The 22923-nt window shown below is 46.8% G+C and overlaps 1 protein-coding gene across 3 annotated transcripts in view; it reads left to right on the top strand.

The window, feature by feature from the left end:
* Positions 1 to 22923, top strand: part of FRMD6 (FERM domain containing 6) — a 254619-nt gene that overhangs the window by 110673 nt on the left and 121023 nt on the right. The window contains exons 1-3 of one of the 3 annotated variants that reach the window (XM_077126767.1): positions 6627 to 6691; positions 6947 to 7077; positions 21260 to 21334. The gene's annotated coding sequence lies outside the window, so the exon portion shown is untranslated. Of the gene's footprint in view, positions 1 to 6626; positions 6692 to 6946; positions 7078 to 21259; positions 21335 to 22923 lie in introns of those variants that run through there. The other 2 variants (XM_077126769.1, XM_077126768.1) reach the window with 2 other exon arrangements.

Here is a 22923-nt window from a genome sequence, read left to right as displayed (position 1 = left end):
ACAACTCACATGGTGATAGGAGCACAGAACTGAAACATCTGTCTGCTCGCCGTCGGCTTTCTGGAGGGTATTTGCTGTAAAAATGTCCTGTGCTTCACAGCAAGGGCCCCAGTAAAAGGAAGTCCCTAAGTGAAGTGTGTGAAGCAAGGAGCCGGGGAGAGGCGAGCGAATGAGCAGGCAGGAAGCAGGGGACGGCAAGGCCATCTGTCCCGAGGACCGTGGGAAAATGCGGTGGTTCTCAAGAGGCACAGCTGTGTCGGGTGGTCAGGAAGCTTCCTTCTCACCCAGCAGGTGGGGACAGCCGAGTCTGGGGAGACGGAGGGTGGGCGGAGTGTCGGTGCGGCTGGGATGGGCAGGTCTTGGAGGAAAACTGTACGGACAGTCTCACTCAACAAAGGTTTGAGCACCTGCTGTGTGAGAAGCCCTGGGGCCCTAGGGTGAGTGAGGCACAGAGTCTGCTTCAGCCCGAGCCTCAGTCCCTCCTTGAGGTAGCGGAGAGGGGACTGGAGAGCCCGGATGACTGCCCAGCACACTTTCCAGCCCAGGTAATGAGCCTCCAAAGGAAGGTCGGACACTCAGGGCTATCAAAGGAAGATTACTATAAAATTCCGTTGAAATAACAAGGTTCTGAGGAAATGTTTGGGTATGATTAAGTAATAAAAGGAATAAAAAAAAAATCTAATGATGAGTTAGAGAAGTAAGTGCTAAGGCTGAAGGGCATGGAAACAGGTGAAGAGAAGATTCTGGGGTCCACTGTATTCCAGCAGACACCAAGGAGATGCCTAAGGTAGGGTAATACCAGTGGGAACCCACAGGGTGCCCTGCCCTTCACACCCTCCTTGTGTGTCTTGCTTCCCGAGGAGTGATGCTCTGAGAGTTAATTTTCCATCTTTGTGTTCTTCCATGCCTTTTCTGTATGTATACTCCCAGCCTCTTAAATTAGTGCTGTTAGTACTGGCGTGTGAATGTCCTCCAGCCTTTGAGAGCATCCCTCAAGTATCAGTGGTCTGTGTGAGCTGTGGTCTCAGGACATAGCAGGGATGAAACAGAACCCCAAATGCCCCCTTTCTTCGTGAACTTGACTTTATCCCCACCCTGCCGTTCCCTGCCTCTCCATTCATCTGTTACAGCGGTTTTCCCTTCCCTGTGCTGCTCGGTGCTGGTGGGCTTCTTTGCATTTCTCTGCCTTAGGTTACTTATTCTGACCTCAAGATGGCTTTGCGCAGCCGGCCCCAGGTCAAGCCAGGGAGGTGAATGGTTCTCTCATAATGGGTTCATGGCTCAAGAAGCATTTGTAAAATTGTGCTGCTCTTATCTTACCCAAAAGATGTGTGTTCTACTTACACGGTCCTTGGAGGACGCAGAGAGGGTCACGGCGGCGGCGCCCAGTGAGGCGCCCGGGCAGCCAGGACTCCACAGCGTGGCTGGTAGGAGCCGGGAGCCTCTTCCCCAGAGCCCTCTCCGTGCGCGGCGCGGAGCGCGGCCCTTGCCCGAGTCTGTACGCAGTGCGGGTCGTGCGCGCTGAGACCTGGTGAAGGAAAGGCGGGTGGTCATTTCACCCAACTGCAAGGGGAGGTGCAGGCGGGTCAGGAGGCGCCGGAACCTCTGCGCCCCAAAGCGTGCGTCCACTCCAGGGGCTGGCAGCAGAGCCAGCCTAGGGTCGTGCTCATCCCCCTGGCGCCGGGCTTCGTCTCCAGAGGGGCCAGAGAATTGGTGCGTGACTGAAAAGCGAGCGCGCGGCCCAGATGGGTCTCCAGAGGCCAGAGAAGCCATGCTCTCAGCAGGGGCCGGAGACCCAGCCTGCCTGTCCCGAACCCCCGAGGTCCCGCATCCTCCGGGGAGAAGCGTCCAGAACGTGGCGTCCCTCGTTCAGGCGCCCGGGACACCGCCCGGAGCTCCTGGCAGGAGGAGGGAAAGGTCCAGCCGTTCCACACACGCTCACACACACACACACACACACACATATGCTCACACACACACACACACACACACACACATGCTCACACACACAGGCTGTCATGCACACTCACACTCACACATATGCTTACATACATGCTCACACACATGCTCACACACATGCTCACATGCTCACACACAGGCTGTCATGCACACTCACACACATATGCTTACATACATGCTCACACACATGCTCACACACATAGGCTCTCATGCACACTCACACACACACTCGCACACACCTCTGCTGGGCTCTGGGCAGGGGCTTCTTGTGGGTCACTCTCCAGCCCCCCAGCCTCCTGGCACTCGCATCGGGCAATGTCTGGGTGATTCTGCCCTCAGGCTCCTCCACCAGGCCGCCCCAGCAGCTCTGGAAAGCAGCCCCTGAAGCTGACGCTGGGGCGCCTGCTCTGCGCCTCTCTTCTGGCTTGAACCACAGAACTCTCGGGGCGGGCCTGGGGGGCTGCTCACCCGCGGGGCTCACAGAAGGGGCTGCGCTGCACCTGCTCGCTCCGGTCTTGGCTGACAGAGAAAAAACCTACAAGGTCCTTCTTTCAAAATTTTCCCACTTTTGCTTATTTTGGTTTATTTCTCATTACCCAATAATATGCGATTTTCACACCATTGTGAAAATTTCAAATGTAGATTAAACCCAAGTCTCCCCTTCCCTCCCCCGCCTCCTGTCCAGGAACAGCGCTGTGAGCGCGGGGGCTCCGGGGGCTCCGGGGGGCTCCCTCAGGCCCCTGTATGGGGCTGCAGGTAAGGGGTTCTCCAGTGACTTCCGAGTGAGACGTAAGCCGCTCACTTGGGCCGTCCGCTCTGCCCCCTGCGCCTCATGTGCCGGCTTCCGGAGGGACCCCAACCCTGCCTGCCCTCGACCCTGCCTCCCCCCTACACTGCTGCCCCCCGACTCTGCCTGCCCTTCCCAGAGCCTTTGCAGGGTCTGGACCCTGCGGGGGGACCGACCTGATGAAAGTGCACACCCGGTGCTGTCCAGTAGAAGCTTAGCTGACCACACGATGGAACTGTGATGTTTCTGGAAGCCTATTGTCTTAGGTCTAGGGTTGCCATAATAACCTACCGTAGCAAACAGGACGGGTCCAAGCAGCAGAAATGCATCGTCTCCCAGTCCTGGAGGCTGGAAGTCCACAACCCTCTGAAACCCACAGGGGAGAACCTATCCCTGCCTCATCTACTCCTGGTGTTGGCTGGTCTTCCTTGGCCTCAGCCTTCACGTGGCCTTCCCCCCGCGTCTGTCTGCTGCCTCCCCTCCCCTTCTTGAAAGGTCACCAGTCATAGTAGAATAATCACACCTGCCAAGACCCTAGTTCCCAGAAAGGCCGTAATCACAGCCCAGGGCTTAGGACTTCAACATAGCTTTTTGGAGGACACAATTCCACCCATAACACATTTTAAAAAGTAAAAACAAGTGAAATTCATTTTAATAATATATTTTATTTAACCCCATACATAGAAAACATCATTTCAGCAACATCATTTCAGCATTAATCAATATAAAAACTATGACTGAGGTATTTGACATTCTCTGTATCATTTTAAGCCCTGAAATCCAGTGCGAACTTTACACCCAGTTTGAGCTGCCGCATTTCAAATGCCCAGTGGCCACCCGCAGTTAGTGGCTCCCGCCCTGGGCAGGACAGCTGTAGACACCTCCTTCCCCCGAAAAATATGCATGCGGACGAAATTTTGCCTAGAACCTTGAAAAATTCTCATAGCTCCTAAAGGACATCCGTGCTGGGTTAAGAATTCCCTTTTTTAGTCTTTGAGCCTGATTCTGTAAATAGATGGCTTTCTTTGTACTTTGAGGCTTATCTTTAAATATCCTAGTCACATAAAATATAAAAATATAAAGTAATGTATGCTATAGTGATGAGAATTCATTCTAGCAAAGAAAACAAAACAAATTAAACCATTTGTTTTGTTTTCCAATTCTGCAGGGGACTGTCTATCCTGGAAGATACATTTTTACATTCTCATAGGATGCATTGAGGGTTGCAGACTTAGTTTATCAACTGTTGGGGATATTGTTTCTCAGCCAGATAAAAACAAAGAGTTGTATGCAACATTTTCTGGGTGGGTAATTTCAACTAGAATTTTAATTCAGCGAATTTTAAATTTTGTTCTGGTGGTTTCCTTTCCTCTTACAGTGCTTTTTATACGTATTTCAGAGACAGCCTGAGGCGTGCCTCCCTTCCCAACTGCAATGTGTTGTCCCTTTAAAACGCGTCTCTGAACCTCAGAATTATTTTTAGAGTCAGCATCATATTGTATTTGAAAGAGTAACCCTCCCTGTAATTGAAGTGTTGGGATCGCAGGGCTGTAGGCTCACTTAATTACGGACCTGTGAAGGTGGTCTAAGGGACTGGCCTGCCCCCACGCCCTCTAAATCAAGGGTGTGAGGTTAATTGCTCACAGATGTCTTCTGGTGCGGGCTGTGGGTTCCCCAGAACCTGGCAGACAGAAGGGCCACCGGGCACAGAAGGGTCTTAGATGTACTCAGGTAATTAAGCAGCCAGGGAAGGGATTTCACGATGCTATGGGAGAAACTAAGGAAGCATTTGGAGTGTGGAGTAACCTGTACTTTGGAGGGAGAGCTCAAGAGGAAAACAAAAACTTCAGAGGGAGAGTTCAGGGGGAAAAATCTAGGCACTGCAGCTGCTAAAAGCCCCAAGCCCAGCCTCGTGAGGCCTCTTCTCCGGCCCCTTTATGGGGCTAGATCACTTCTGCTGACCGCAAGGAGACAGTGCTGGGTTCTAAACTAGAGCAGACTGCGTCAGGGTAAGAAGTTTAAATTCTAAAACTGCATATGATGGTGATGAATGCACAAGTGTGTGATGGTGCTGTGAGCCACCGACTGTGTACCCTGGGTGAATTGTGCGGTCTGTGAATACTTCTCAATAAAATTGCATTACAGGCTGGGCCACGCCTGGTGCCTGCCCATGCAAAAAAAATATTGTATTATAAAGGGAGGAAAACTACCTATGAAGTACAAGCCACAGGACTGATCCTTATTTCTTTGGATTACTGGTGGTCATTATTAAGGAGTGATGGGCCTTGGAAAGTGTGGGAATGTGATGAGGGAACCTGTGTTGGATTTGCTTATAAATTCATCCTAAGCAAATAAAAATGACATTATTCTGTGGTATAGTATAAACCCCAAAAGGGTTCCCCATAATTCCTCCACATAATCTCCATGGCGATTATCCATGACAGTGAGAGAGGGGCCCTGCTCCCCACCCCCTGCACCCCACCCCCCACCCCGCCCCCCTGCTCCCCACCCCCTGTACCCCACCCCCCTGCTCCCCACCCCCTGCTCCCCACCCCCTGCACCCCACCCCCCTGCTTCCCGCCCCCCTGCTTCCCGCCCCCCTCCCCGCCCCCCTGCTCCCCGCCCCCCTGCACCCCAGTCCCCTGCTCCCTACCCCCCTCCCCACCCCCCTGCTCCCCACCCCCTGCACCCCAACCCCTGCTCCCCACCCCCTGCTCCCCGCCCCCTGCACCCCAGTCCCCTGCTCCCCACCCCCCGTTCCCCACCCTCCTGCTCCCCACCCCCTGCTCCCCACCCCCCTGCTCCCCACCCCCCCTGCTCCCGCCCCCCTGCTCCCGCCCCCCTGGCCTCCCCAGCCCCTGCTCCCCACCCCCCTGCTCCCCGCCCCCCTGCTCCCCACCCCCTGCACCCCAGTCCCCTGCTCCCCGCCCCCTCCCCGCCCCCTGCTCCCCACCCCCCTGCTCCCCACCCCCTGCACCCCAGTCCTGTCCCCACCCCCCTGCACCCCAGTCCACCTGCTCCCACCCCCCTCCCCGCCCCCCTGTTCCCCGCCCCCCTGCTCCCCACCCCCCTGCTCCCCACCCCCCTGCACCCCAGTCCCCTGCTCCCCACCCCCCTCCCCGCCCCCTCCCCGCCTCCCTGCTCCCCACCCCCCTGCTCCCCACCCCTGCACCCAGTCCTCTGCTCCCCGCCCCCTCCCGCCCCCCTGCTCCCCACCCCCCTGCTCCCCACCCCCCGCCGCTCCCCGCCCCTCTACCTAGTTGTGTGGAGAAGAGGTTCCCTCATGGGCCCGCTGAGCTGCCGTCTGCTCTGCGCTCTAGGAAGATTCTGCTGGGCTGTTTTCCCCCGTGAGGGTCCCTCCTGGCATTTGTAGGTGTCTCACCCGGATGCTAACACCAGACTGTACCACCCCTGTCCAACCAGATTGTAATTCCCCTGGGGGCAGGAATAATGGCCGTCTTATTCACTGCCATCCCCTAGGCGGGTTGTAAAGCCGTCCGAATAAAGACTAGAGTGAGTGAATGAAAGGAAAGGGCCTCGATTGAACACCTGCTCTGGGCCGATGTTACAAAAATGGAAGTCACTTGGTTCCTGCCCTCGTAGAGTTTACATTTGGGAGGAGAGGAGAGGAAGAACACAGAAACTGTCAGTTGAATGCAATAATTGTTATGAACAAAATATGCAGATCAGAAAACAGGACAGAATATGCCAACAGAATGCGCTAAATGCTACGGAACAACCTTGATCTCAGCCTGGGGATTCTGGAGCGTTGCATGGTGGTTTTAAGCATTTGAACAGAGTCATGAAAGATCCATGAGTCAGCCAAGCTTAGAAAGCCTCGTCTCCAGGGAGACTGGTCCAGAACACAAAGGACTGATGGGGGGAGGGGACACGATGTTCCGGGAGTAGGTAGAAATGACCAGGTTCAGGAAGAACTTCGTGAAGGTGGGGCCTAAACTTGCTTATAATCTGGGAGGAAAGCTCCAGGGAAGAAGATGAGCTTAGAGATATGGAAGGTCTCAGAGATCTGGGAAGATATGGGCTTTAAGGGCACAGTTTGAAGTGTTGTCCTTCGGTACAAAGGGGGGACTCTTCAATCATGTGAGGAAAGGAGAAAAGGTGAGGGTGGGTGTGCAAAGTTTGTGAAAAGGTAGGAAGTTCGGTGTGTGCCTTACAGCATCACATTCTCTTATGGAGTAGGAGGTAAAGTTCTCCTTGAAGAAGCGGTTCTAACCCTTGGCTGCACGTTGGAACCATCTAGAGAGCTTTGAAAAGTGCTGGTGCTTGGCCTCTCTGCCAGGGAATTCAATCTCATCGGTCTGGGATGCCGTGTAAGCTATGGGATTTTTACATGATTCTGGGGTAATTTTAATGTTTTTCCAAGATGGAGAACGGGTACATTAGATTAGAGAAAGGGGGTTGAGGGGAGTAGGGTTTGGATCAGCAGTTAAAGAAACTCGAGGGAGCTGTGGATAAGCAAAATAACTGGGAGGCAACCTTCAGGACCAGGTGAGCCTTCAGATCTTAATTTATGAGAGCCCCAGTACGCAAGAGTGTATGATATTTTTCTCTCCAACAGCAGTGTTGAACACGCCAAGGGCGCTGGCTGTAGGCTGGGCCTCAGGTGATGTTTGCTCATGGCGGTGAGGAAAACAAGGTCATGGGAGCTGACCTGTGACAAGGGAGTCAGGGACCTCCCAAGCAGTCCAGGCTGGGCTTGGAAGAAAGCAGGAAGCAGCTAAAGTAACTTCCCTTTAACGTCCCAATTCCACCATAATCTTATAATTCTGCTAGTATAAATTCTAATGAACAGGAATATGGACCAAGAAAAAAAAACGGCACCACCCAAACCACTGGCAGAAGCAAAGAGGCTTAGCGAGCTTGCTGAGTGAGCCACGGGTGTCTGTAGATGCTTATTATAAACTTGTGTGACATTATAAGTCAAGAATGAGTACAAGAATTTCATGCCCATCCCTTTGTTTAAAATCACCATTCGTGCTCATGAAACTAAAAGCCAGGACGTGATTTATGATGAGTCCGACTTTCTCATCTGTCACAGGAAACTTTTCTCAAGTAGCCAGGGGTGCCGGCGGTAGCCTCGCTGTGTCCCACGGGGCAGGCAGCCCTGCCCTCCCTCAGGCCCTGCCCTGTTGTTGAGCCGTGTGGCATGGAGTGAGTCGTCGTGGCAGAATCCCCTGCTCTTCGCACACGCTTTTACCCAGTTCTGGAATGTGGGGACACGGACCCACGTGTGATAGCCTGGCAGGAAAAGCGGCTGTCAGGGGTTTCACTGCTGAGCAGTCAGGGAAGGGAGGTGAGAAGAGAGGAAGGAAGGGAGAGGGGAGAGAAGAGATGTAGAGAGGAGGTTATGCCCAAAAGAGATGCGAGACTATTCTTCCACCTGTAACACTGCTCAGTGGGGAAGCCAGAGAGCAAACACTGCTGTTGGAGCTGGATTTGAGAGAGAACCACATGAATATGTGCAGCGAATGTAAAACACATTTAATTGTGCAATTTCGCTGAGGCCTTGGGCCAGCTGGGAGCCTCCGGGTACCTCCATTTCCTTATCTGTAGAATATTACTTGTAATTTGTTTTCAGAATTATTTAATCAAAGTGGAAATTGTTTCAATCTGTTGTGTTTAGTAAATAATTATTAGACATATAATTATAAATGCATTTTCCCCAAAGAATTGGTAAAATTTTATATCATAAAGATACATATATATATGAAATTCTAGATCACTCTTGGTCCCCTATGTGTAAAGAATTTCAAATAATTGGTAATGAGCTTAAAAAATAACAGGATCAATTATATGGTGGTTTAGTATATCTCCTGACTGTTATTTTGGGGTCATTTAAAATTTAACCATAGAGATTATAGTTCTAACCCCAGAATACAAATTTCTCAAGACAGAAATTCTGCACTAAAATATCCTGATCTTGAGTTAATAAAATGAAGAGTCTTAATTGTGGTTACAATAAAACGTGAATATACACAGCCACTATCTCCTGAACAGCTAAGCAATGCGAAGGCGCATTTGTTTTTCATAAAAGCACAGGAGGCCAGTCTCAGCAGGAGCTCAGATGACCGGTGAACAGAGTATCCTTGACACAAGCCTTTTACTGTCGGCAGCTGTTCATTTAAAAGCAGCATTGGAATTTGAGGAATGGAGGAGGAGAAGGAAAAGATGGGAAAGGAGAAAGGAAGGAAGGAAGAGAGTGAAAGAAAGAGAGTGGAGGAAGGAAGGAAGGAAGTGAAGAAAAGAGGAAGGGAGGAAGGAAAAAAGAAGAGAAAAACATCCTGGCTTTCACCTCACAAATCTGAGAATAATACATAAATTTTAAAAAGCCATTTGGAGAAGTTGCCATAAATATAACAAGAAAGATTTCTTCTCAAATATCCTTGAAAACAAACTGCCCCACCATCACCACCTCACAGAGACTCCCGAACCACTCTTCAAGCGTGAGACGGATGGAGAACCCGAGAGCATTCCAGACCCAGAGCATGGAGCCTGCGGCAAACGGCAGGTTATGGCCGGAACCGAGGACACAGGTCGAGACATTTGGGGAACTTTGCCCACAAAACCCATCAAAGTTATGTCAGCTACCGTGTATGCTTTTTGGAATATCTGCAATATCTCAATAGCTAGATTCCATGTGTCTTCTTTAGGGACATATTACTCCATGACAACAAGTTAGGAAGTGAAAAGAAAAATGAACTTGAAAGTCACAGACCGGCCATTGCCCACAGCCACGGAACACTGGCTGTCTCAGAGACAGACCTACCACCCTGTGCTCTGCAGCATCACTCGTGCCCTTTCCACTTTCAGAGGTGACCACTAAATACCTGTGAGATTGGGCAAACTAATTCACCTTTACGGGCCCCAGGTCCCTCATTTGTAAAAGGAAGTGACTGAGCTAAATGGTCTATGTGAGATCCCTGCGGGTCCATCATTCTACGGCCTCAGCTTGTGTCCCTGGGAACTGTGCGCTCTGGTGCCCAGGGAATCTGCTTGGCCTCCTCGGTGGCAGTCACCCAAACCGACTGCCAGTAAGCTCAGTCTGTAAGTTCTGCTTTTCAATTGGCCTGGGAATCGCTCCTCTGAAATTTACGGCTGGATGAAATAAATCCATCAAGGGCAGCTAATTAGCAGGAATGTAGCTGCCAACAGTAACTCACGAAGGAAGGTCTGTAAGAATAAAGAACCGTAAGCGTAAAGAAATGATTCTCCCGAAAGCTCAGAAGGGTTCCACTGCTGTGGCACGCGGCGGGGGATTGAGCTCTGGGGTGAAGGATGGACAGGTGGCTGCTGCGACCTCCTCCTTGACAAAGACATGATTCCAAAGTGGAAGCGGGGAAAGAGCCACGTGTCCTTTCTTTGGGATGAGTCCACCCGTCTGACCCCCTGCCTGGGCCTGGGCAGGCACCGGGCCAGCACTCAGCACTGTCCTCTCTTCAGTCCTGGGGCGCTCACCCTTCTGGGGAAGTCTTGTCCACACCACAAGCCTTTCTCTGAGTGGACTTCACACTCGCTGAGCAGTGACAGTCCAGCCCCAGCAGGGGCTGGCGAGACAGGGGAATGCAGAGACCTTGGCCGCTCCGAGGGAAGCTCTCCCAGGGCTCCCACTGGACATGAGTCACCTAAGCTGCTGGGGGCCAAGTCCCCAAGCCATGCTCCACACACGCTGGTCGGTGGCAAGCTGGCACCTGGAGAGGTGGGCAGCGCGCCCACACTTGTCCTCAAGCTCCTTCTTTCCCAGAGACAGTTCCTAAGTAAGAAGTAGTAAATTCAGAGAGAAGGGAGCATCCAGGCCCGCTGACTTGTCACCGAGTTTGCTGATGGAATCAACTTTGCTGCGATGGGGCTTTTCATCACTTCATTCCAGGGCTGAAGTATAATTACTTTAATCACAGAGTAGCATTTAACCACGCCACTGTTTATGTGCCCAAATCAGCACTCAGAGGAAACTGCCTTTTAAATCTTAACTCCTTGATGTTCCCTCGACATTGCACATGGCAGTGGCAGGGGAAATAAGCCTGTTTTTTTGTGCTTAACATCGTGACTCCAAGGCTCTGAAGTGGTGGGGCTGGAGCCGGAAGCCTGCCCACAGCGGCGCTGTCCAGGCGTCCCCCCCATCCTGGATGAACGGGCCTCACGTGGGGGTGGGCGGGTGGGGACCCCTTCTCCGCCCCACTCTTCTGTCTCTCTCATGATGATGAGCTGACTCGGGGACCCGCAGGGGACAACCTGCTGCTCCGCCGGCACTCGGCCCCGGCACGCTCGGCTGCAGTGTCACGTCACGCAGAGCACAGGTGAGCTTTTCGACAGGTTTGAATGTCAGGAGGCGGGTGGGTCTTCACGAAAGCCTAACAGAGAGACTGGCTAGATTGTAGGATGTCTAAAGGAGAAAAGCTTGACACACAGATGGGTGTTTTTTTTTAAGTCTGAATTTATATACTACTAAAATAATGCCTTTTAGGAAGAGAGGAAATTCTTGCAACCTCCTGTAGTAGGCCCACGTGATTACACCGTAAGGCTGGGAGGCCGAGGTGCCCCAGGCCCGGGGCAGGCAAAGAGGCCGAAGGGGCTAAGGTGGGACCTGGGTGCTCCCAGCAGAGCTCGGCCTATGGGGTCACAGTGGCGTCCAGCATAAACAGGGCAGTCATATAATCCATCGTGCAATCCAGGGCTGCTTTTCCAGAGAGGAAGGGGGGTTGTTAAAGTCTGGACAAGAAGAACAGGCCTAACCTGGGGTGATGTTGGCAACCGGGAGCAGAGCTTGGCCTTCTCCTACCGCCTCCCAGCTGGCCGGAGCTGCCTGACCGCAAGGCCGCCCCTCCCCGCACGGTCCCTGGGGGCTGGGGGCCCTGGGCGCACCCACAGGCCAGTCAGGAAGCATTTGTGCACAAGCATTTCCGGTAACTCACCTAAAGATGCTTCAGGAAATGTCCTGATTCCCCAAGACTTCAGTCCCCTGTTGTGATTTCTTTCCTCATTCTAAATAATTACTTGCTGATACTCAGTTTTACCTATCTGTATATATGTATTTATTCTTTCTCTTGGAGAACCTAAAAGGTGTAAGTTCCAGCCTAACGCCCTTTGGCGACGGCACCCACTTGGGGCCTGGAGAGAAGCAAGACTCAGCACCCGCCACGAGGGCCAGCCGGGCTATGCCTCACCCTCACCCCTTTGTACCACGAAGCTGGGATGAGGGGTCCGTAGGGAAGAAGAGAAACCCACCAGCCGAGCGGCTGGGCCAGGCAGGAAGGGAAGGGCGCTGCGGGCCTGACCCATGGGAAGGGGGCGGGAGTCGAGGGCGGCTGCCTGCTCTGGCTCTGTGCCCGGGGAATTCGCGCTTTCTTTTTTGAAACATTTTTTTATGAGAGAAACTGTGGCTTACGTAAAAATCATGCATAAAATGCAGTGTTCCCATATGCTACCCTATTATTATCCCCTCCCATTAGTGTGAGACATTTGTTACAATTGATGAAAGAACATCGTCATAATTGTGCTATTAACCACAAACCATGTTTACACTGGGCCCGCTGTTTGTGTCGCATGATCCTAGTTTTTAAGTTTTTACTCTAGTAAAAAAGGTTGGTATTATTCATATCCCTGATCTGAACTCGATAATTGAATCTAAGGAAGAGTAGCTATTACTGATCATCGATACAAGCTGAACCCCCCCCCTTAGCCTTCTGTGGACGCACAGTTCCGGGGTGTTCACTGCGTGCACCCTGCCGTGCCCCCCAACCCGTATGCAAGGTCTGACTCGACGAATCTGTTTGGGCGAATTACTTCGTATCAGTGAGATCACACGACGTCTGTCCTTTGTGTCTGGCTTATTTCCCTCAGCGTGAGGTTGTCGAGGTGCATTCGTGTTGTCGCATGTCAGGAGAGTAAGATCAATCATGAGTTTTCTGAAATGAGTTGTAGAATTGTAAGTATTCGACATCATCATTTGGCAATCATCAATTTGTTGAGCATCTCTCATGTATCAGATGAGATCATCTGAGGGGTTAATCAAAAAATAACTCCCAACAAACTACGAAACAACTGTCCTGTGTCAAAGTAAAAGGTTTACCATAAATAGGACATGGAGCTGCCTCCGCTTTCCCTGTTGAATAACGCTCCGCTGCGTCTGCACCAAACCTCCTGTTCGTCCATTCGCTGGCTGACAGACGCTGGGTGATTTCTGTTTTTTGGCTAGCAGGATACTACGAACATTGCTGTAAAAATATGTGTTCAAGTTCCTGCTTTCAGCTCTTCTGAGTAAAAACCTCGAAGTGGATCGGCTGGTCACATGGTAATTCCCTGCTTAGATTTCTGAGGAGCCACAAACCATCACCCATAGCCGCCGCACCCTTTCACGTTCTCACCAGCAGTGAGTGTGCATCCTGTCTCTCTGCATCCTTGCCAACACCTGTCATATGTTGTGTTGTTATTGTTTTTAACAATGGTCATCCTCATGGGTATGAAGTGGTATCTTTTTTTTTTTTTTAATTTCAGAAGGTGCAGATTTGCCAATCACGCATAAAATACAGCATTCCCATATTCAACCCTATTATTAACATTTTGCATTAGTGTGGTGTATTTGTTACAATTGATGAAAGCACAGTTTTATAATTATACTCCGCAGTGTAATTTAAGCTTCAATACTTCTTTTTCTTTCTCTTTTTTTTTTTACATGGGCAGGCACCGGGAATCGAACCCAGGTCCTCTGGCATGGCAGGCAAGCATTCTTGCCTGCTGAGCCACCGTGGCCCAAAGCTTCAATACTTCTGTTGTGCAGTTATGTGGATTTTTTACAAAACTTTTATTCAAGAAGCATCTCATATAACCTGAAATCTCACCTTTTAGCCACATTCATCACTGGTAATTATGTTCACAGTGCTATGCAATCACCACCAGCATTTATCACCAAAACTTTTCCATCATCCCACATAGAACTCTGTATATTTTAATCCTTAATTTCCTGTTCTCTACCCCTACCCTGTCATCTGGTGACAAATATTCTAGATTCTGCCTCCATGAGATTCCTCATTCTAATTATTTCATATCATTGAGCTCATATATGTGCTTTTGGCTCATTTCACGCAACGTGACGTCTTCAAGATTCATCCACGTTGTCACATGTGTCAGAGCTTCGTTCCTTTCTACAGCTGAATAATATTCCACTCTATGTAGAGATCACGTTTTGTGCGTCCATGCCTCATTTGATGGGCTCAGGTTGCTTCATCTTTTGGCAATCGTGAATAATACTGCTGTGGACATTGGTGTGCAAGTTTATGTTTGAATTCCTGCTTTCAATTCTTCGGGGTACATACCCAGAAGTAGAATTGCTAGTTCATATTGTAATTCTATACTTATTCTGAGAGACCAACAAAATGTCTTCCACAGTGTCTGCACCATTTTACACTCCCACCAGCAGTGAGTGAGTGTTCCTCTTTGTCCACATCCTCTCAACACTTGTAATTTTCCATTAGCCGTTCTGGTGGGTGTGAAATGGCTTCTCCCTAGGGTTTTGATTTACATTTCCCTATAGGCTAATGATGTTAACATTTTTACCTTTGGCCATTTGTGTATCTTCTTTGGAGAAATGTCTATTCAAGTCTCTTTTTTTTTTTCTATTCAAGTCTTTTAAACTATTTTTTAAAATTAGGTTGTTAGTCTTTTTTATTTTGAGTTGTAGGATTTGTTATATGTTCTGAATATTAAATGATGATCTGATATGTAGTTTCCAGATATTTTCTCTCATTGTCTGGGTTGTTGTTCTACTTTCATGTTAAAGTCATTTCAGGCTCAAAAGTTTTTAACTTTGATGATATCTGATTTATCTGTTTTTTCATTTGTTGCATGTGTTTCGGGTGTAAAGTCTAAGAAACCATTGCTTAATACAAGGTCCTAAAGATGCTTCTCTATATATTCTTCTAGGAGTTTTATAGTTATGGCTCTTATATTTATGTCTTAGATCCATGTTGGGTTGATCTTTACATGGTGTAAAGTAGGGGTTCACCTTCATTATTTTGCAAATGTGGATCCAGTTTTTCCAGCACCATTGTTGAAGAAGCTATTCTTTCCCAATTGAGTGATCTGTGTCCCCTTGTCAAAAATCAGTTGGCCATAATATGAGGTTTGATTTCTGAGCTCTCAATTACATTTTAGTGGTCTGTATATCTGTCCTTGTGCCAAATACCATGCTGTTTCGATTACTGTGGATTTGTAATGAGCTTTAAGATCAGGAAGTTGGAGTTCTGCAACATCATTCCTCTTTCTCAAGATGACTTTGGCTATTCAGGGTCCTTTACCTTTCCATATAAATTTGAAGATTGACTGTTCCCTTTCTGCAAAGAAGGTTTTTGGAATTTTGATTGGGAGTGTACTGGGTCTATGAATTGCTTTGGATAGAACTGACATCTTGACAATATTTAATCTTCCAACCCATAAACATGGAGCATCCTTCCATTTATTTAGGTTGTCTTTCAGTTCTTTCAGCAATGTTTTGTAGTTTTCTGTGTACAAGTCTTTTACATTCTTGGTTAGATTGATTCCTTGATATATGATTTTCTAAGTTGCTGTTATAATTGGATTTTTTTCCTGATTTCTTATTCAGATTGTTTATTACTAGTGTATTAAAACACTACTGATTTGGGGGTATTGATCTTGTACTCTGCCACTTTTCTGAATTCACTTATTAACTCTAGTGGCATTGTTTTTGGAGTTCTCAGGATTTTCTGTATAAAGACTCATAATCATTGGCAAATAGGGAAAATTTTACTTCTTCCCTTCCAATCTGGATGCATTTTATTTCTTTTTCTTGCCTAATTCCTCTGGCTAGAACTTCCAGTACAATATTCAGTCACTGTGGGAGAGTGGGTAGCCTTGTCTTGTTCCTGATCTTGGAAGGAAAACTTTCAGCCTTTCACCACTGTGTGTGATGTCGGTGGCGGGTATTTCATACATGCCTTTTACCATGTTGAGGAACATTCTTTCTATTCTGAGTTTCCTAAGTGTTTTCAACAAGAAGGGTGCAGGATTTTGGCAAATGCCTTCTCTGAAGCAATTGAGATGGCTGTGGTTTTTTCCCCTTCATTCTGTTAATGCGTTGACTTACATTAATTGACTTTCATATGTTGAACCACACATGAATCCCACTTGATTTCATGATGTATACTTGTTGGATTATACAATTGTTGATTATACAATTGTTGAATTTGGTGAGTAATATTTTGTTGAGGTATTTTACATCTATAGTCATAAGAGAAGTTGGTCTGTAATTTTTTTATGGTACCTTTTCTGGTTTTAGTATGAGGGTGATGTTGGCCTTGTAGAACGTATTAGGAAGTGTTCCTTCCTCTTCAATTTATAGGAGGATTTGGTGCAGGGCTGGTGTTAAGTTTCTTGGAATGTTTGGGAGAATTTCCCTGTGAGACCATTTGGTCCTGGGCTCATTTTGTTGGGAGGTTTGTGATTACTGATTCAATCTCTTCACTGGTTGTTGTTTATGAGATCTTCTGTTTCTCCTTGTGTCAGTGAAGTAGTTTGTGTGTTTCTATGCTTTTTCCCTTTTCATCTAAGTTATCTAATTAGTTGGTGCACACTTGTTCATAGTATCTCCCATAGTCCTTTTGATTTCAGTGGGGTCAGTGGTAATGTACTCCATTTCATTTCTGATACTAGTTATTTGCATGATCTCTTTTTCTCTTTGTCAGTCTAGGTAAAGGTTTGTTAATTTTATTGCTCTTTTTAATGAATCCACTTGGCTTTGTTGATTCTCTATATCTTTTTATTCTTGATCTCATTTATCTCCACCCTAATATTTTTAATTTCCTTCCTTCTGCTCTCTTTTGGTTTAGTTTATTCTTTTTTTTTCTAGTTCTTCCACTTGTGAGGTTAAGTCTCTGATGTGAGTTCTTTCTTCTTCTTTAATTTAAACATTTAGAGCTATAAATTTCCCTCCTAGCAGTTTCTTTCCTGCCATAAGCTTTACTATGCAGGGTTTTCATTTCATTCTCCTCAAAATATTCCATAATTTTCCTTGTAATTTCCTCTTTAACTTGTTGGTTTAAATGTATGTTTAATTTGCACATTTGTTTATGTTCCTCTTTTATTGATTTCTAGGTTCGTTCCATTGTGGTTAGAGAAGATACATTATGTGATTTACAAATTTTTTAATTTATTAAGATTCTTTTTGTGACCTAAGATATCATCTGCCTTCAAAAATGATCTGTGTACACTTTCAAATACGGTGGATTCTGCTGCTGTTGGGTGACGTTTTCTACTTATATCTGCCAGGTCTGGTTGGCAGAGAGGATCGTTCAAGCCTTGCATTTCCTTATTGATCTTCGGTCTAGATGGGCTATCCATTATTGAAAGTCATGTATTAAAGTCTTCTACTATTAATGTAGAATCATCTATGCTCCTTTCAAACCTGTCAGTATTTGCTTCATATATTTTGAGGCTCTGCAAATATATTTATAATTGTTAACATCTTCTTGTGGAATTGACCCCAGTATATAATGGACCATCTTTTTCACTCATCAGGTTTTTTATTTAAAGTATATTTTATCTGTATTAGTATAAATATCCCAGCTCTCTTTTAGTTACTACCTGCATGGTATATATTTTTCTTTTCTATCCTTTCACTTTCAGCCTACTTATGTTTTAAATTTAAGGTGAGTCTTTTATAGACAGCATATAGTTGGGTCATGCTTTTTTTATCCATTCTGTCTCTAAATAGCAAAATGACTGGCCATTTTGCTATTTATCTTTATAAGTCTTATTCCTTATTTGTCCCTCAAATTCTTCTGTTAAAATCTACTTTCATATTTTAAATTTTCTGTATTGTATCATATTGGGTTCTTTATTATTTCTATTTGGATATGTTTTTCATATATTTTCCTTATGCTTACCATGGGGTTAAAATTTAACATCTTAAATATGTAACAATCATATTTTTGTTTGTTTTTGCTTTGCTTTGCATGAGCAGGCACCCGGACAATCATATTTGTTTTGATTCTAACTTGACTTCAATAGCAGACACATACACTGTCCCAACCCCATATCCCCACCTTATTTTGAACTTGTTAAAAGTTATATCTTTGTACATTATATGTCCAAAACCAAAGAATTATCATTACTTTTATGTGTTTGCATATTAATAACTGTAGGAAGTAAGAAGTGGAGTTATATACCAAAACACAAGTACTGGAATTGATAATTACCCAAGTGGTGACATTTACCAAAGGTCTTTATTTCTTTATGCCACTTTGAGCCACTCTCTTGTGTCCTTCCCTTTCAGTCTGAAGGATCCCTGTAGCACTGCTTGTAGGGCAGGTCCAGGGGTGATGGATTCCCTCAGCATTTGTTTTTCTGGGAATGTCTTATTCTCCCCATCATATTTGAAAACCTTGCTGGGCATGAAATTCTTGGTTAGCAAATTGTATTTTTTTTGCACTTTAAGTATTTTAACTCACTGCCTTCTTGTCCCTCTGGTTTCTAATGAAAAATTGGCACTCAGTCTAATTGGTCTCTTTTGTCCATGGCATGTTGCTTTTCTCCTGCAGATTTCAGAACTCTCTCCTTGTCCTTTGTGTTCACCAATATGATTTATATGTGAGGGCATGTTTTTGCTGTCTTTCAACTTTATACTGTTTGGCGTTTTTCCAATTAGAGTGTCCCTTTACATCTTCTTGACGTGGACAACTCCTCATCATCCTTCAGGGTTTCCCAGATGCGCCATTTCCAGGAAGACGCTCTGACCTTCCCGCCCCACCCCCATCATTGGCACCTTGTTGGAACCTCATCACAGCACCGCACACTGTAAAAAATGAAGTTTATTTATTTATCTGTCTCCCCCACTAGACTCTGAACAATCTGAGCAAAAGGATTGTATTTACTGTAGAAGTAGCAGGCATTTAACAAATGTTGAATAAATAAGTGAAAGAATGAAAGCAAAAAGATATTTATGGGGCAAGAACTGCGGTTTAGTGGCTCTGGAAATGTATTCAAAGAATTTCCTAAGAATTTTTTTCTGGTGTTTCCCAACTTAGAAATTGTAGTCTTTGTGTTGGCAAAATGATTCAAAGATTGTGATACAGGAAAACTTCAAGGGGAAGGATGACCAGTGTTAAAACATATATATATATATAACACACTCACATGTGTAAAATATAAAAGGGACTCTCATTTCTGACCCTTTTCTCTCATTTTCTTTCACTCCTGGCTTTTACTGTTGCTGCCTTGCTAAGCGAGATGATGTGTAGGGCAAGTGTATTTGGGCACATCATCCCATTGTGGAATATATGTGTCTGTCCAGTTGCCCTGTCTTTTCTAAAACAGTCTGTGCAAAGCTCCACGTAGCAGTGACCCCGAGCAGCAGCTGGGGCTGCCTCCGTCCAGCCCTGGAGCCCCACAGGGACGTTTCCACTTGCCCTTCTAAATTGCAGCGCTGAGATGGCTAACCATCAGCATCAAATCTCTGATGCTCAGCAAGTTACTAAAATGAATTTTTAAGCCCAAGTTAGGGCTGAGGGAGCCTGGGAGAATATGTGGGAAGGTTAACTTGCCTGCTGAAAGCTCACTAAAATAAATGCTCACCCCAATCCTGTACAGATTAACAACTGTGTAATAAACACAGTGTAATTGGAAAACTGTCAAGTTGTTCACAAAGCAGGAAAATTGTAATCATAGTTAAAAGTTATATATTATCTAGAAACCATGCTTTAAATCTACACAGTTGTCATTATTTGCTGTTATACTAAAAGATGTCAGCATCATTAATAAGTTTAAAATAACATAATTTACTGTCCACTCTATCTCCGGCCTAATATACACCAGAAAGTGAAATAGGGCAGTTTGGGAGGCAAGAACATATTAAAACTGGTATTTTGAACTCTTGGCATCTCCCTGCCAGTCCTCTGTGCCTTTAGAGTGAGATGGACTCGTGCATGGAGTGGCAGGAGGGTGTGTGGGTGGTTACATATTTTTCTCATTTAGCAGAAACCAGTTGAGAAGAGTGTCAATGATTTCCGTTGTTGCCTTTTCAGAGAATAAATGACTGAGACTGAAAACAGAACCCAGAAATTCTGATTTCTAATACTTGTCTCATAGGCTTTTTGGTGTTGCCTCATACTTTTTTTTAATGATGGATTTAAAAAAGAAGACACAAATCCCTACCCTTGATGGGAAGTGACCCTCTTCCAACAAGGCGTTGCTCGGACCTTTTTAGGACTGGGTTTCTTTAACGCCCAGTGAGCTCCTGGAGCACGTGCTCTCACGTGGCGTGCAACCTTCCCGCTTCCCAGCACAGCCCCACCACGCCACGCTGCGGTGTGTCTTCGCTGCCCCGCAGGACAGCACCTTTCCTGGCTGGGGGCTCTGCGGCAGGCCCTTCCCCCCTTCTGTGCCATGCGAGTCTGCCCGCTGTGGGCCTGGCCAGGTCTCTCGGCACCGAGGACAGGACCCCCTTCTCTCCAGCTCACACTCACTGCCCTTCTCTGGCTTCCCCCAGCAGTTACCGCCTGGGTCGTTCTTCTTAAAATCTTCTTTCTGCTCCTCTTTGCTGAACTGTGTTCTCCTGAGGAACAGTCCACGTCTTGTCTGGGAGTGCTGTCCTGTCCTGGGTTCCCGTTGGGTTTGAAGAGACGAAGGATAACCGTTCAGGTAGCCACACCCATGTAGCCTCGGTAGTGCGCTGAAGTCTGCTGCAGGGCGAGAGCGCGATGGGCTTGGAGTCAGACAGGAAAGTCATAACCTTGGCCCCAGTTTGTTCTTTCTTTCCGGTAAATAAGAAGAAGGACGCCTGCTTTCCTGAGTCACCGGGACTAGAAGCAATAGGAATGGAGCGCCAAGCCCAGAGCCTTCTGTACACCAGGCTCTCAGCCGCTGCTGGTTTTTATTGTTTAGGTTCCAAGGTCTGGAAATATTTACCCTGTCTGCATTAGTTTTCCACATAGGTTAAATAGTCTTGAGATTTCTTTTATTGGGGGAACACGAAATTCCTGCACAACCCCGTTTGAGCTGTGGTGGGAGAGCCGACTGCAGTCTCCTGGAGGTCGGCCGTGGGGCTCTCTCTGCGGTCAGGCCAGGGTCAGGGCCGGGCTTCCCGATGCAGCCAGCGCGGTCACCTGGGGAAGGCGTCGCGGTGCCCCTGTCTGCACACCACTCTCCCCTTCTCAGGGTTTGCTGTTCTCTTCTGTTACTCTTAGCTGATACCAAATGTAAGAAGACAAACTAAAAATGCATAGGCGTACCGAAGGGAGATTTCGAAGTTTTTGATACATAATAACTAGACATGTAATGATATAAATTTGATTCAACCCACTAGTTTTAGTTACTTAAAATACAAGGCTGTCTCCACGTGTGATTATGCTCCTCATCTGTAACCCTCTCAGTGGCATTGATGCCAAAAAAATGTGCATTACTTGTCATTGTAAACCAGACAAAAGTGCTACTTACTTAGCTCCTGTGACCTGGTGACCTAAACAGAAATGATCCCTTCATTTTCAGCTGCTCCGGTGATTTCCAGCAAGTGAAGAGTCTGGAAGGTTCCCGCTGCCTGCGGCTCGCGCAACAAGAAGACAGGTGAGTACGAAAGAAGCAGCATCCACCTGAGCCAGTTGTTCAGGAGAGTCCTGTTTCCTGGTGAGTGGCGTGGACAGCGCTGAAAGGGGAGGTTCAGGCACGAACATCTACAGAGCACTGACTTGTCTCATTCTTGAATAAGCGTCACGTGCCCTTGTCCCCATTTGCAAAAACGAAGGTGTGGGTTCCCACCAGCGCTGGCTGCCTCGGGTCTGCGTGGATGGAGTCCCGGCTGCTCTCACCACGTGACTTCTTGTGTCTTACTTTTCTCATCTGTAAAATAGGTAAATTACTCTGCCTATCTCTCAGGCTCATTGTGAACATTAAATAAGGTGCCTGGGGTTTCACAAGTACTCGTTCCTTATTAGCTATTATTTTTAATATTAGAATGGCAATCATTTGTAAAGTATTATAAGTTTCTTATGCAGAAAACCCCGTATAACTGAAATTCCAAAATATTCAGTTAGTAGATAGGCCTTTGTGAGCATTTTCGGTTTCAAATAAGCTTTAGTTTTTACCTTATAAGGCATTATTTATTTTCATACAGTTTCTGAATTTTTTACATACTTGTAGAATTGCAAACATCAGTATTATGAGCACATCATATTTATCTGCATGATACTGTGATGCCCCTCTTTCTTGATATTTAATTCTGACGTACTGGAATTGATGGGCAAACTTCATGATTCTTTGAGATCTCACTGGCATTTGTTTTCTTCAATAATGTAAACTGCAAATTTATAATCTTAGAGCTCCTTAAATATTTGCTTGTAAATAAGACCTAGCTAGAAAAAGTTTTATAAGTGACGGGGAAATAATGGCTGAAGGATAGGGTTTCCTTGGTTTGAAATGTTGCGTACAGAGCTCCGACCCACGTCAGGAGCAGATCCAGGCAGATGTGCCTTCCCGGTGCACAGGTAACTGGGGGGATCACAGACGCACAAGCGCAGCCCAGAGGAGATCGCAGATCAAGAGAAAAAGGAAGAATAGGAGAGAGTGGGACACAGAGGGGTTGCTGGCCCAGGCAGGAAATGGCTCGATGGGCATTTTAGGTGACGGCTCTCAAGAGATCAGTCCTGGCAGATGCGTTTCCGTTCCTGATGCCAGTGAACACAAAGCAACTCTGGCCTGCTGGTCTGAGGCCTTTGTCCTCCTTGTCCGCCGTCGTCCAGCCCTGTCTCTCCTTCACTCGCCTTGTCAAGAAGTGGAGCCCCAGGGTTGTTTCCGAGAGAGTCGCAGAATAAGGAGTGTTATTTAAGCTGAAAGACAGACGTGGGCCTGTTTCCTCGAGTTCAGATCGATGGGATGCTCTTCACACCCTTTGGATGCTACTTCGATGGAGCTCATTGTGCAAGTTCATGAGTAACAACAAGCATCCTTTTTAATGACTTTATGGAGATTTAACTGACATACAGTAAAATTTAACAATTTTAAGTGTATAGTTTAAAGAATTATTTATGAGCTTACAGAGTTGTAGAATCATCACCACAATCCAGTTTTAGGACATTTCCAACATCCCCAACAGATCCCCTGTGCCTGTTTTTAGTCAATCCCCATTCCTACCTGTAGTCCCAAACAACCGCTAATAT

This window comes from Tamandua tetradactyla, chromosome 14, assembly GCF_023851605.1.
Source record: "Tamandua tetradactyla isolate mTamTet1 chromosome 14, mTamTet1.pri, whole genome shotgun sequence".
Lineage (NCBI taxonomy): Eukaryota > Metazoa > Chordata > Mammalia > Pilosa > Myrmecophagidae > Tamandua > Tamandua tetradactyla.
Note: the sequence above shows the minus strand (reverse complement) of the source record. Positions and strands in the feature narration are given on the sequence as shown.